This window comes from Zophobas morio, unplaced genomic scaffold, assembly GCF_036711695.1.
Source record: "Zophobas morio isolate AGI-343-1 ecotype UQ-CSIRO unplaced genomic scaffold, CSIRO_AGI_Zmor_V1 ptg000017l, whole genome shotgun sequence".
Taxonomy (NCBI): domain Eukaryota; kingdom Metazoa; phylum Arthropoda; class Insecta; order Coleoptera; family Tenebrionidae; genus Zophobas; species Zophobas morio.
The window spans coordinates 2503723-2520085 of NW_026972122.1; the positions used below are offsets into that span (position 1 = coordinate 2503723).

Genomic DNA, 16363 nt, shown 5'->3' on the forward strand with positions numbered 1-16363 from the left:
ATTTTTTTAATTTTTCATTTTTTCCTTTACCTTTATTTTTTCAATGTTGTTTTGGATTTTATAATTTTTCGTTTATTCAATTTTTTACATTTTCATTCTTAGATTTTTTAAGGTCTTGATTTCCGATGTTTTTATTTTTCGAAGCTTTCATTTTGTACTTTTTCGTTTTTTCAGTTTTACAATTTTTCTATTCTATAATTTTTCGATTTTGTTTATTCGAAAAGTTGAAAACTCGAAAAACTGGAAAATCGAGAAATTAAAAAAAATTGAAAAAAAAAATCGCAAAATCGAAGAGTGAAAACTGAAAAATTGAAACAACTAAAAACCGAGAAACGTAAAAATCTAAAAAAATTAATGAATCGAAGAATGGGAAAGAAGAAAAACCATTCAAATTGAAAAATTGGAAAATCCAAAAATTGCAAAATCGAAAAATTATAGAATCGTGAAAATTGTAAAGTCCAAAAACTGTGACATTCAAAGATCGAAAAATTGAAAATTTCCAAAAACGAAAAACTGAACAACTTTAAAAATTATAATTATTATTACATAATTAAAATGAAAAGTAGAAAAACTGCAAATGAAAAATTAAAGAAACGGAAAATTGAAAGCGGCAAATTGAAAAAATAAAGAAAATTAAAAACCCACACGAAAAATTGACGAAATTAAAAATTCAAAACTCGTGAAATTTGCAAACTCTAAAATTTGAAACATCCAAAAGTTGGAAAATCAAAAACTGAAAAATCGAAATTTTGGAAAATCGAAAAACTGAGAAATTCAAAACTGAAAAAAGATCGAGAATTCAAGATGTCGAAAAATCTAAATATCTGAAATTTAAAAAATTGAAAAATTACAATAACGAAAAATTTAAAGTAAAGAAATTAACACGTCAAAAAATCCAAAAATTTGACATTAAGAAAAACCCAAAATTAAAAAGTCGAAAAATCGAGAAATTGAAAAATGAAAATTTAGAAAAGCCAACGATTGAAAAACATCAAAAAAAATTTCTTAATATACACAGTATTCTTTGAAGAACACGATACTGAAAAACATGTTTATAATTTCTAGTAAAGAAATAAGCATTTTGCAGTTAAGCTCCGCCCCCTCGGTTCACGACGAATAAAAAAAATCATCACAATTGAGATAGGGCGGGTGGGCGGGCCAATTTTCAATATTTCGATTTTACAATAATTTTCGTGTTTTCGACCGCAATTTTTCGATTTTTAAGTTTCTCAATTTTTAATCTTTCGATTTTTGAATTTTCCGTTTCTTCAATTTTTCAAGTTTTTAGATTTCTCGAAGCTTTCATTTCATACTTTTGCGTTTTTCATTTTGAGTTTTCAATTTTACAATATTTCTATTTTATAATTTTTCCATTTTGTTTATTCGGAAAGTAGAAAATTCGAAAAATTGAAAAATCGATAAAACGGAAAATTGAATGGAATTTGTTAAGCCTCCATTTTTAAATTTTTTTAATCTGTCTTTCAATGTTTCTATTTTTGGAATTTTCTATTTCTCATATCTCGGTTTATCGAGTTTTTTAGTTTTTCCATTTTTCCGTTTATCCTTTTTTTAAGTAAATATTTCAACTTTGAATTTTTCGATTTCGGCCCATTTCGATTTCTCGATCTTTTGAAGTCTCAAGTTTTCGATTTCGATTTCTTGGTTTTTCGATTTTCCGGATTTTCGATTTTTCTAGTACATATTTTTAATTTTTTTAATTTTTCATTTTTTCCTTTACCTTTATTTTTTCAATGTTGTTTTGGATTTTATAATTTTTCGTTTATTCAATTTTTTACATTTTCATTCTTAGATTTTTTAAGGTCTTGATTTCCAATGTTTTTATTTTTCGAAGCTTTCATTTTGTACTTTTTCGTTTTTTCAGTTTTACAATTTTTCTATTCTATAATTTTTCGATTTTGTTTATTCGAAAAGTTGAAAACTCGAAAAACTGGAAAATCGAGAAATTAAAAAAAATTGAAAAAAAAATCGCAAAATCGAAGAGTGAAAACTGAAAAATTGAAACAACTAAAAACCGAGAAACGTAAAAATCTAAAAAAATTAATGAATCGAAGAATGGGAGAGAAGAAAAACCATTCAAATTGAAAAATTGGAAAATCCAAAAATTGCAAAATCGAAAAATTATAGAATCGTGAAAATTGTAAAGTCCAAAAACTGTGACATTCAAAGATCGAAAAATTGAAAATTTCCAAAAACGAAAAACTGAACAACTTTAAAAATTATAATTATTATTACATAATTAAAATGAAAAGTAGAAAAACTGCAAATGAAAAATTAAAGAAACGGAAAATTGAAAGCGGCAAATTGAAAAAATAAAGAAAATTAAAAACCCACACGAAAAATTGACGAAATTAAAAATTCAAAACTCGTGAAATTTGCAAACTCTAAAATTTGAAACATCCAAAAGTTGAGGAATTCAAAACTGAAAAAAGATCGAGAATTCAAGATGTCGAAAAATCTAAATATCTGAAATTTAAAAAATTGAAAAATTACAATAACGAAAAATTTAAAGTAAAGAAATTAACACGTCAAAAAATCCAAAAATTTGACATTAAGAAAAACCCAAAATTAAAAAGTCGAAAAATCGAGAAATTGAAAAATGAAAATTTAGAAAAGCCAACGATTGAAAAACATCAAAAAAATTTCTTAATATACACAGTATTCTTTGAAGAACACGATACTGGAAAACATGTTTATAATTTCTTGTAAAGAAATAAGCATTTTGCAGTTAAGCTCCGCCCCCTCGGTTCACGACGAATAAAAAAAATCATCACAATTGAGATAGGGCGGGTGGGCGGGCCAATTTTCAATATTTCGATTTTACAATAATTTTCGTGTTTTTGCCCGCAATTTTTCGATTTTTAAGTTTCTCAATTTTTAATCTTTCGATTTCTAAATTTTCCATTTCTTCAATGTTTCAAGTTTTTAGTTTTCTCGAAGCTTTCATTTTATACTTTAGGATAAGACTGATTTTGGCAAATAATATACCCTCTAATAAAAGAGAGGGTGGGTGGGTGGGGCTAATACCTGCTAAGATAAAAATAATTCTGGCAAACGAGATATCCTCTACGAAAAGAGAGGGTGAGTGGGTGGGGCTAGTAGCTGCTAGGATGAGACTGATTTTGGCAAATGAGATCTTTCTAAGAAAATAGACGGCGGATGGGCGGGGCTATTACCTGCTAAAATCAGTTTTATCTTATCAACTCCTAGCCCCGCCCACCCACCCTCTCTTTCCTTACATGGTATCTCATTTACCAAAATCAGTCTTACCCTTAGATCATATAATAAATAGATACCAATACTCAAACTGAAAGGTGTGACTAGACATGAAGCTATCTGTTGTCGTTTTCTACGTCAAGGGGAGTAGTATAATGCTATCCTTGTGTGATCACCACATCTTCATCTTTGTTATATGCATTTCATCTGTATATGTCTATTTCACTTCCATCCTTGTACCGCACCAGCGCAACAAATCGCTTTTGACAGATGTTTCTTCTAACCTCTCTTTCGAGTTGTTGTACAAAAAACAATTTTAGAATTTAGAACAAAGATCCTATTTTAAGTGATGTCATAAAAGATCACAATACTATTGCTTTCGTTATCTACTGTGAATTATTTATAAAATCAAGCTGTCAACATCTTTCGTACGAAGTTAGTTCAGACATACTTCCTAAAATTTAGGCGCGCAAAATTCAAATAGTGATCAGGCAAGGATAGCTTCATTGTAATCCCTCCATGCACGAGAGAGATGTGTGACAGGAGGATGTCGTCACAGGCTGTCCTAGGGAAAGAACACGGCATGGTGGTATCTATTTATTATATGATCTAAGGTCTTACCTTAGCAGATGTTAGCCCCGCCTACCCACCCTCTGTTTTATTAGAGGGTATGTCATCTGCCAAAATCAGTTTTATCTTAGCAGTTACTAGATAGGATAAGACTGATTTTGGCAAATAACATACCTTCCAAGAAAAGAGTGGGTGGGTGGGCGGGGCTAGTACCTGTTATGATAAGACTGATTTTGGCAAATGAAATACCCTCTAAGAAAAGAAAAGGTGGGTGGACAGGTCTCGTACCTGTTAGGATAAAACTGATTTTGGCAAATGAGAAACCCTAAGAAAATAGAGGGCGGATGGGCGGGGCTAGTACCTGCTAAAATCAGTTTTACCTTAACAGCTACTAGCCCCACCCACCCTTTCTTTTCTTACAAGGTATCTCATTTGCCAAAATCATTCTTACCTTATCAGGTGCTAGGGACTCGATTACAATACTCTCTTAGCTTACGCTCATGAAATAAAAAACAAAACAAAAAAAGATTGAGTTAATAAAATTTTAATTTAACTTACACCACCTTTGTTAAATATTTTCCTTATTTAAAGAACTAATCTCATTGTTTTCAGGAAATTTCTCTGCGGAATAAAATACTTTATTTATTAAAGTCTCGAGAATAATCCTGGACTCCTGGAGTTTCTAGATGTATAAAGTAAAATATGATAAAGTTTAATAGAAAAAATATAATTCGCAGCGTGACGTGACTTTGACGATATTAAACTTTCTAAACTTAGATAACTTTTTCTTGTATTATAATGACGAAGTAATGCATATTCTAATGATTTTGAAGTAAGAAATTGGATTTTTGTAGTTTATTAAAAAAAAGTTTGGAAGGTTCATTCTTTCCCCTTCTCTCACAAATTCAAGTTTGTAAAACGAACCACTCGTTTATTTAAACACGAGCGAAGCGAAGCAAGTGTTTAAAAACGAGTGCAACTTGTTTTTTTTAACAGAAATTTAAAGAAATTTGAAATTTCTGGTGATTTTTTTAAAATCTTTGAATCGTTGATAAAGTGTGGCATAATTTAACATCACGTAAATTCTTTGTTCAGGCAGCGGTCATGTTGAAAATACTAAACCGAACACATGTTGAAACTGTAAAATCTGGTTGAATAAATTAACAACATCGTGGGTCAAGTCTTTTTGTTCTTATAAATTTTTGCTAGTTTTTTTGGTTTGCAAATATTTTGTTGATTAATGGTTCCATCATATAATTGTCTGATGTCCAACCTTAATCTCAGATAAGAGTTCTTTGTTGTTTCAAATTTCACAAGTGCGTATGGCGAAATTTAAATTGCTTTTTTTTGAAACTTTGACACTTGTTAATTTCAATGATTCTGATGTTAAACGTTAACATCAGAATCATAGAAATTGAACATTTAAAACGGAATTGAGGTTAAATGACACCGAAATACGTGGCAGAAGCGGAGGGCGCGGTTCCTAGTCGAGCTGGCGGGATTTATCGCGCCATCTGCACAAAGGATGCAGGTTTTGCATAGAAGTCGAGATGATGGGGCTCAACAAAGATGAGTGAAAACCACGTGGTGAGTTAGCTAGGTTGAGTTTAGTTGGTTCAGTAGTTAATAAAAAGGAGAAAGCCTTTGTTTAACGAAAATTAATCGTAACGACGACGACGCCACACTTTCCCCAACACGCGTAGCTAATTCTTGCGGTTTTTTCCAAGCGGAAATAGGTGAATTTTTAATCGACGCTAACATGTGTGTAAATTTGTTTTATTGTTTGTAAATTCACAGTTCATGTTCGGAGTTTAATCGTTAACTAGTTCTAATACAATTCAACAGTCAGGAATTTGTTTAGATCAAGTATTACATTATAACACTTCTTGATTTCTCAAGGAAGATTACTAATAGTACATTAACGGCAGTTAAAATTAATCTAACGTTATCCCACTCTGGGAAAAGGAGCGTGGAAACTGCGGTAAAATTCATAATATCGTACAATAAGGTACGCGAATTATAAAGCTAATTGTTTTAAGTGACCCATCACTTGGATCAAGGCATCATTTCACATCACGTAAATTCTTTGTTTGAATCGTTGATGAAGTGTGGCATCATTTAATATAATGTAAATTCTTTGTTTGAAACGCTGATAAAGTGTGGCATAATTTAACGTAATGTAAATTCTTTGTTTGAATTGTTGATAAAGTGTGGCATAATTTAACGTAATGTAAATTCTTTGTTTGAATCGTTGATAAAGTGTGCCATAATTTAACATCAGTTAAATTCTTTGTTCAGGCAGCAGCCATGTTGAAAGAGTATTTTCAAACCGAACACATGTTGGAACTGTAAAATCTTGTTGAACAAATTAACAATAACGTGGGTCAAGACTTTTTGTTTTTATAAATTTTTGCTAGTTTTTTATGGTTTGTAAATATTTTGTTGATTAATGCTTCCATCATATAATTATCTGATGTCCAACCTTAATCTCAGATACGAATTATTTATTGTTTCAAATTTCACAAGTGTGAATGGCGAATTTAAATGTGGTTTATTGCTTTTTTTGAAACTTTGGCACTTGTTCAGTTGTAGTTTAACATCAGAGTCATAGAAATTGAACATTTAAAATGTAATTGAGGTTAAATGACACCGAAATACGTGGCAGAAGCGGAGGGCGCGGTTCCTATTCGAGCTGGCGGGATTTATCGCGCCATCTGCGCAAAGGATGCAGGTTTTGTATAGAAGTCGAGATGATGGGGCGCTCTCGACTTGGCCCAATAGTCGAGACCCAACCGCGAGAAGAAAAGTTTTTTCTTTTTTTTTTGTCAGTGGAGGAATAAATAATTTTGTGTCGTCAATATATTTGGTGTTTTATTTAGCGGTACTTTTCCAACCTTGGGCTCCACCACTTGCATCTGAACGTATTCCGCCACAAAGCAAACAACACACAATGTAGAGTTCCATTTTGTTAAACCGTCACAGCCAAGGTCAAATTTTAAACTTTTGAACTATTCGCGGGCTTTCATTTTTTTTTCACGCGTCATGGTGATTTTTTGTTTTTTGGGGTTGCTAGTGTCTTTTTTTAATTAAAGAATCTTGAAGGTTTCTGTTTTAATAAAAACAATAAAAAAAAGAACTTGAGGTTCTTATTTTTTTTTTAAGAAGTTTAAAATAACCTTAGGGAGCCTGGTCTTTATTTTTCAAATAATTTGAAAACGTGAATTTTTAAAAAATCTAAAAACATCAATTTTATGTAAATATTGGAGTCCTATTATCTTTTTTCTTTTAATACTGTAAAAGAATCTTCAGTTTTGTTAAAAAAAAAAAAAAAATTAAAAAGTGGATATCCTAGTGTGTTTTTAATAATAATTTAAAAGAATCTAGGTTTTTCTTTTTTAAAAGAATTTATGAGGATCTTAGAAACGTCCACTGTAGTTTTGCCGGTTTTATTGTTTTAAATTGGGTTTCCTAGTGTTTGTTTTGAAAGAATTTAAAAGAACCTTCGGGATTTTTGTGCCTTTTTTAAAGAAATTTAGTCCCTTTTTTTGGTAAAATTTTGAAAGGATCCTGGGAGGTCCCTGCTGTTTATATATGTATAAAAAAAATCTTAGAAATCTACGTCTTTTGTTTTAAGGAATTTAAAAGGTTCTTAAAGTCCCTGGTGTTTTGAAAGGGGGTGTTTTGTGGTTCGTAGTTTTGTCTGAAAAAGAATCGTGGGCTTCCTAGTGTCTTTTCTTTTTGAAGAGCTTAAAAAATCTTGGAGGCCCCCTATATTTTGTTTTTCGAAAAAAAAAACATTTTTGTTATACTAATGTTTTTTTTATGTTTTGCAAGAATTTAAAAATTTAAAGGTGTTTTATTTTTTAAAGAATTTGAAAATATTTTGGAGTACCTATTACCACTTTTTTAAGAATTAAAAAAAAAAAAAAACGTGGTGGCTCCTGTTGCATATATTTATTTATTTACTTTGGGGTTACCGGTCATTTCTAAAAAATTCTAAAAGAATCTTAGCGGCCCCTAGTGTCTAGTTAAAAATTTTGGGTTTCCTAGTGTCTTTCATTTGAAAGAATTTAACAGAATCTTTGGGACCCCTCCTTCTGTTTTAATTAAAAAAAAAAAAAAACACTGAAAAAAATTTGGCAGTTTGAATGCCATTTTATTAAAGAATCTAAAAGAATTTTCCGGTTCCTGATATTTTCTTCTTCAAATAAAAAATATTGGGGTCCTAAGTTTTTTTTTAAAGAATTTATGAGGATCTTAGAAACCTCCACTGTTTTTATATAGAAGTATGAAAAAAGTCTTGAGTCTTCCTAGCAGCTTTTTTTTGTTATTTTAAATCAAGTTTCCTAAATTTTTAGTATTTATTTTGAAAGAATTTAAAAAAATCTTCCAAATATTTGAGTCTTTTTTTTTAGAAATTTAAAAGGATATAATATAAAGATATAAAGAAAACTTTAGGAATCTAACTCTTCTTTTAAGGAATTTAAAAGATTCTTAAAGCTCTTGGTGTTTTGAAAGGAATATTATGTGGTTCCTACTCTTTTCTGAAAAATTTTAAGGTTTTGGGGTTCCTATTGTCCTTTCTTAAGAATTTATAAAATCCGTGGTGGCCCCTGCAGTATGTATTTATTTATTTATTTACTTTGCGGTTACCAGTGTCTTTTTTTAAAGAATTTTAAAAGAGTCTTAGCGGCCCCAGTGCCTTGTTTAAAGAATCTTGGGTTTCCTAGTGTCTTTCATTTGAAAGAATTTAAAAGAATCGTGAGGCCTCTAGTGTTTTATTTTTAAAAGAACTGAATAAATAAATAAATCATTTTGTTATAAATTTGAAAATGATAAAATTGACTCGACTTCGACGTAGTTTCTAAGACAGATTGCAAAATTTTGTTGATTTTTGTAAAAATTTGGATTTTTTTTCCAAAAATCCCCACTTCTACAGTAAAAAGTAAGAGCGAAGTATTAAACCACAAGTATGGAGGGGGTTTATTATTATTTAAAATTTAAATAGGTTTTATCTCGTAAGATCTGGAGACGACATAATCAGTTGTTTAAAAAGTGTAGACCCATAATATTTCGCAGATTTTAGATATAATATATATATATATACAACAAAATTTTGAGATGATTATCAAGTTTTTGAAGGTGTATCTATGAACATCTTCACCTTTCTTTTCATTACGTTGACACATGTGATACCAACTTGTCACATCGTATAATGTGATTCCAAAACCCTATCAACAAGCTTCCTAATTGGTCTATTTTGACGTAATTACTTAATTAATTAATAACTCGACTATAAGTAATTAAATCGTCGCCTCAATGTTCAAATTAGCAACGTCTCGCTTATGATACAGTTAATTAGATTGATTTAGCCATAACAGAAGCCACAGCTCCAATGAATATGAATAGGCAAACCGCACCAATGCTTTGTAGATTTCCACTCGAACACACATATGGCGGTGTTTGTTAGGAATCAACAGAGGGCATAAAGCTGGGCGTATTTTGACGCATCGGACTCTTTTATCAATGTTAACTAACACAAACAGAATTAGTGGAACTTGACGAATTGAACCAAAATGTCAGATCATCTAAAAATCATTTACAACCAGGCAAAAAAGGTAGAGGACTATAATTACGCTGAATCTCCATCAATTTATAAAATAAAAAAATTATACCCTGTCAAAACACGGCATAGCTGTGGGCGATACTAAAACAAAGGGTGTAGAAACATGTTTATGCAGCAAAATAAGTACATTTTCACTGTGTAATAATTTTCATTCTTTGTGTTTTAGTCACCTTAAGGTGGAATGGTAGACGATAGGAAAGTTTGAATTAGGCGCCATTTGTTGCCCTAAATGATGAGATTTAATTAAAGAATGTTAATAAAATTCAATGCTTTTCTTCTTTGTATCTATGTAATGTATTAGAAGATTCACTAAAAAACTATTTGCTAAAGAAAGATCTATGAAGGAATTGTCGTAAGCAAAAGTATTGTCGGTGGCCAACAGCGAGAATAGTAGACTGCTCCGCCTCCTCACTGCGGGTTTCCATAATCCCTAATCATTTATAAGGAATAAAGTAGACTAGAATCAAAATTTTCTTGCTTTGATTACAGAAGAGCGATTTTTTTTTAACAATAATGAATCTTTATTAAATAAATTTATTACACGCATATTTTAAATCGGAAGTACAAAGTTTTATTAATATGTCAACCTGATCCAATGACAAATCGAAAAAACTGGCGAAAATTAACAATTTGAAAATGACATAGGACGAAACTTCGACGAAATGTAATGTATATATGATTTCGTTTCGGTTTTCTATTTACTTAAATTTTTCAATTTTTCAATTTGCGATTTTTCAATTTTCCACTTTTTTGTTTGTTTATTTTTTAGATTTTGCAATTTTTCGGTTTAAAATTTTTCGACTTTTCATATCTCGATTCTTTAATTTTTCATTCCTTCAATTTTCGGATTACAATTACTGTCTCCGATTGTTTATTTTCTTTATTTTTACAATTTTTCAATGTTCTGATTTTATAATTTTTTGTATTTTCGATTTTCCATTTTTTTTGCTTTTTCTATCTCATCGAGTTTTCATTTTAAAATTTGTCTGTTTTTCTATTTTCCAGTGTTTGAATTTTTAGATATTTCATTTCTTTCATTTTTCGAATTGCAACTTTTCGGTTTTTCAATGTACCGATTTTCTAATTTTTCTTTTATTTTCAGTGTGAAATTTTTCAATTTTTCGATTTTTTAACATTAAAATTTTTTAATTTTTCGTTTTTTTTCTTAATTTTAAAATTTTCAGTTTCTCGATTTTTCATTTCTTCGTTTCTTCAATTTTTGATTTGCAATTTTTTAAGTTTTCGTTTTCAATGTGTATCTAGTAATAAATTATAATTTTTAAAATTATTCACTTTTTCATTTTTAAGACTGGAATTTTTACATTTTCCAGATATGGGATTTTAAATCCTTTTTATTTATTCGATTTTTTAATTTCTGAATATTTATTTTTTCAGTTTTTCGATCTTTCAATGTTAGTTTTTCGACTTTATAATTTTGACGATTCCAAAATTTTTCGAATTTAGAAATTTTTGGGTTTTCAATTTTTCTATTCGATTTATTTTTTCTTCTTTCCGATTTTAATTTTTTTTTGCGATCTTAAAGTTTCTTGATCTTTAGTTTTTCAACGTTTCAATTTTTCGTTTCGTCAATTCTTTGATTTGGAACTTTTCTTTGTTTCAGTTTTTCGATTTTTCAATTTTTCCGATTTTTCGTTTTTTTTTTGTTTCTTCAGTTTTAAAATTGCATCTATCTCATCGAGTTTTCATTTTTTAATTTTTCAATTTTTCGTTTCGGTTTTTTATTTTTTCAATTATTCGGTTTTTCAATGTTCTAATTTTCAATTTTTTGATTTTTCAACATTTAAATTTTTTAATTATTCGTTTCTTCAAAGTTTGATTTGAAATTTTTCTAGTTTCCATTTCTAATAATGATTTTAATTTTTAAAACTCTTCACTTTTACTATTTTGGAATTTTTCCATTTTTGAATTATAGGATTTTAAAAGTTTTTCATTTTTTCGATCTTTCAATGTTTTTCGATTTTATAATTTTGGAGATTCTATAATTTTTCGAAATGACAATTTTTGGGTTTTCCAATTTTTCGATTCAATTCGTTTTTTTTTATTTCCGATTTAATTTTTTTGCGTTCTTTAAGTTTCTTGATCTTTAGTTTTTCAATGTTTCAATTTTTCATTTCTTCAGCTCTTCGATTTGCAATTTTTTGATTTTCCACTTTTTCGATTTCGCAGTTTTTCTGTTTTTCAGTTTTTTGTTTCTTCAATTTTACGACATGCATCTATCTCATCGAGTTTTCATTCCAAAATTTTTCTTTTACCGGTTTTTCAACTTCTACATGTTTCAATTTTTAATTTTTCAATGTTTCGTTTCGGTTTTTTATTTTTTCCATTTTTCGGTTTTTCAATGTTTTGATCTTCTAATTTTTCTTAATTTTCAATGTGAAATTTATCAATTTTTCGACTTTTCAAGATTTCGATTTTTTAATTTTTCGTTTTTTCAAAGTTTGATTTGCAATTTTTCTAGTTTCCATTTTAAATGAGTATCTAATAACGATTTTAACTTTTAAAACTCTTCACTTTTTCACTTTTACAATTTTTCGATCTTTCAATGTTACGGTTTTTCGATTTTACAATTTTTCGGTTTCCCAATTTTTCGATTCAATTCGTTTTTTCTTCATTCCAATTTAATTTTTTTTTTGAGATCTTTAAGTTTCTTGATCTTTAGTTTTCCAATGATTCGATTTTTCGTTTCTTCAGTTCTTCGCTTTGCAATTTTTCAATCTCGCAATTTTTCATTTTTTCAGTTTTACAATATGCATCTAGCTCATCGAGTTTTCATTTTAAAATGTTTCTGTTCACCGGTTTTCCAATTTCTGGACGTTTAAATGTCTAATTTTTCAATTTTTGTTTCAGTTTTTCATTTTTTCAATTTATCGGGTTTTCAATGTCTTGATTTTTAAATTTTTCTTTATTTTCTTCAATTATTTATTTCAATACAGTGCCCAACTGGCTCTAGACCCAGTGTGAAATGTGTCAATTTTTCGATTTTTCAACATTTAAATTTTTATTACGTTTATTCAGTTTTTGATTTGCAATTTTTCTAGTTTTTTTTTAAATGTGTATCTAATAATAACTATAATTTTCAAAATTCTTCATTTTTTCATTTTTACAATCTTGGAATTTTTCCATTTTACAATTATAGGATTCTAAAACTTTTTCATTTATTCGATTTTTCAATTTTTCAACTTTAATTTTTCGATTTTTCGAGATTTAATTTTTCAGTTTTTCGATCTTTCAATGTTAGTTTTTCGACTTCATAATTTTGAGGATTCTATAAATTTTCGATTCGATTCGTTTTTTTCCTATTTTAATTTTCTTTACGATCTTTAAGTTTCTTGAACTTTGATTTTTCAATTTCTCGAAATTTAATTTTTCTATATTAGTTTTTCGACTTTATAATTTTGACGAATCCATAATTTTTCGAATTTAAAATTTTTCTATTCGATTCGTTTTTTCTTCTTTCCGATTCTTTTAGGTTTCTTGGTCTTTAATTCTTCAAAGTTTTGTTTTTCGTTTCTTAAGTTCTTCAATTTGCAATTTCTCGATTTTACCCTTTTCGATTTCGCAATTTTTGCTTTTTTCAGTTTTACAACTTTTCAATTTTTCTGTTTCTTCAGTTTTACGACATGAATGTATCTCATCCAGTTCGTCATTTTAAAATTTTTCTGTTGACCGATTTTCTAACTTCTGTGTGTTTCAATTTTTCCATTCGATTCGTTCTTTCTTCATTCCGATTTTAATTTTCTGACGATGTTTTAAGTTTCTTGATCTTTAGTTCTTCAAAGTTTCAATTTTTCGTTTCTTCAGCTCTTTGATTTACAATTTTTCGATTTTCGAGTTCTTCGATTTTTTCATTTTTTCCGATTTTTCAATTTTTTTTGTTTCCTCATTTTTAGGACATACAGATATCTCATTAAGTTTTCATTTTAAAATTTTTCTATTTACCATTGTTTCAACTTTTGGATGTTTCAATGTTTAATTTTTCATTTTTCGTTTCGGTTTTTATTTTTTCAATTTTTTGTTTCTTCAATTTTCGATTTGTAATTTTTCTAGTTTTCATTTTAAATGTATTCTTCACTTTTTCACTATTACGACTTTTGAATTTTTCCATTTTCCAATTATAGGAGTGTTTCATTCACTCGATTTTTCAATTTCTTGATACTAAATTTTTCAGTTTTTCGATCTTTCGATCTTAGTTTTTCGACTTTATAATTTTGACGATTCTACAATTTTGCGAATTAAGAAATTTTAGATTTTACAATTTTTCGATTCAATTTGTTTTTTCTTCTTTCCGATTTTAACTTTTTTTGCAATCATTCAAGTTTCTTGATCTTTAGTTTTTCAATGATTTAATTTTTCGTTTCTTCAGTTCTTTGATTTGCAATTTTTCGATTTCGCAATTTTTCCATTTTTCGATTTTTCAATTTTTCAATTTTTCCAATTTTTTAGTTTTTCGTTCGGTTTTTTATTTTTGCAATTTTTTGGTTTTTGAATGTTCTAATTTTCAAATTTTCCTTTATTTTCAATGTAGAATATTTCAATTTTTGATTCGCAATTTTTCTAGTTTTCATTTTAAATGTGTATCTAATAACGATTATCATTTTTAAAACTCTTCAGTTTTTCACTTTTACTTTTTGGAAAATAAAAACCTTTTCATATATTCGATTTTACAATTTTCCCTTTTTTCAGTTTTTCGATTTTTCAATTTTTACCCATTTTGCAGTTTTTTTATTTCTTGAGTTCTACGAGATGTATCTGTCTCATTGAGTTTTCATTTTAAAATTTTTCTGTTTACCGATTTTCCAACTTCTTGATGTTCCAATTTTCAATTATTCAGTTTTTCGTTTCGGCTTTTTATTTTTTCAACTTCTCGATATTTAATTTTTCAGTTTTGCGATTTTTCGATTTTAGCTTTTCGACTTTATAATTTTGACGATTCTATAGTTTTTCGAATTAACAATTTTTGGCTTTTGCAAGTTTTCGATTCGATTTGTTTTTTTTTCTTTCCGATTTTTTAGGTTTCTTGATATTTAATTTTTCAAAGTTTAAATTTTTTCGTTTGTTAAGTTCTTCGATTTGCAATCTTTATATTTTCCACTTTTTCGATTTTGCAAACAAATTTTTTTTAGTTTTTCGATTTTTCAGTGCTTTTGTTTTTTCAGTTTTACGACATGTACAATTGTACATATCTGTCTCATCGAGTTTTCATTTTAAAATTTTTCTGTATATTGATTTTACAACTTCTTGATGTTTCAAATTTTCAATTATTTAGTTTTTCGTTTCAGTTTTTTATTTTTTCAATTTTTCGGTTTTTCAATGTTCTGATGTTCTAATTTATTTTTATTTTCAATATGAAATTTTTCAATTTTTCTATTTTTCAACATTTAGATTCTTTAATTTTTCGTTTCTTCAATTTTTGATTTGCAATTTTTCAAGTTTTCATTTTAAGTGTGTATCTAATCATAATTATAATTTTTAAAACTTTTCACTTTTTCACTTTTACTATTTTGGAATTTTTCCATTTTTCAGTTTTTCAATTTTTCGATTTTTAATTTTTCAATTTCTCGATATTTAATTTTTCAGTTTTGTGATTTTTCGATCTTAGTTTTTCGACTTTATAATTTCGACGATTTCTCGAATTGTTGCCTTTTGCAATTTTTCAATTCGATTCGTTTTTTCACTTTCCGATTTTTTAGGTTTCTTGATATTTAATTTTTCTAAGTTTCAATTTTTCGTTTCTTAAGTCCTTCAATTTGCAATCTTTCGATTTTCCACTTTTACGATTTTTCAATTTTTTCCGGTTTTCCAGTTTTTTTGTTTCTTAAGTTTTACAACATGCATCTATATCATCGAGTTTTTATTTTAAAATGTTTCTGTTTATCGATTTTCCAACTTCTGGATGTTCGAATTTTTATTTATTTTCGTATCGGGTTTTAAATTTTTCAATTTTTCAACATTTTGATTTTTTAATATTTGATTTACAATTTTTCTGGTTTTCATGTTAAATGTGTGTTTAATAACGATTATAATTTTTAGAACTCTTCACTTTTTCATATATGCATTCGATTTTTTAATATTTCCATTTTTAATTTTTCAATTTTTCGAAATTTAATTTTCCTGTTTTAGATCTTTCAATGTCAGTTTTTCGACTTTGTAATTTTGACGATTCTATAATTTTTGGGTTTTCCAATTTTTCGATTGGATTCGTTTTTTCTTCTTTCCAATTTAATTTTTTTTTGCGATCTTTAAGTTTTTTGATCTTTGTTTTTAAATGTTTCAAATTTTCGTTTATCGATTTGCAATTTTACGATTTTTTCCGATTTTTTCAAGTTTCGGTTTTTAATTTTTTCAATTTTTCGGTGTTTCAATGTTCTGATTTGAATTTTTCTTTATTTTCATTATGAAATTCTTCAATTTCTCGATTTTTCAATTTTTGATTAGTGTTTTTTCAAGTTTTCATATTAAATAGGTATCTAATAATTATTATAATTTTTAAAAATATTTACTTTTTCACTTACACGATTTTGAAGTGCTCCAATTTCCAATTATAGGCTTTTATAAGTTTTTCATTTATTCGATTTTTCAATTTCTCGATATTTAATTTTTTAAGTTTTTCGACTTTGTAATTTTTTCGATTCTATAATTTTTCGAATTTACAATTTTCGGGTTTTCCAATTTCTCGATTCGATTCGTTTTTTCTTCTTTCCAATTTTAATTTTTTTTTGCGAACATTTAAGTTTTTTTACCTTTAGATTTTCAATTTTTCGTTACCAATTCTTCGATTTGCAATCTTTCGATGCTTCTATTTTTTCCGTTTTATGAAGTTTTTTGTTTCTTGAGTTTTACGACATGCATCTATCTCATCGAGTTTTCATTTTAAAATTTTTCTGTTTATCGATTTTCCAACTTCTGGATGTT

The 16363-nt window shown here is 27.8% G+C and overlaps 1 protein-coding gene across 2 annotated transcripts in view; it reads right to left on the reverse strand.

The window, feature by feature from the left end:
• Positions 1 to 16363, reverse strand: part of LOC135130681 (uncharacterized) — a 203592-nt gene that overhangs the window by 14184 nt on the left and 173045 nt on the right. The window lies entirely within an intron of this gene.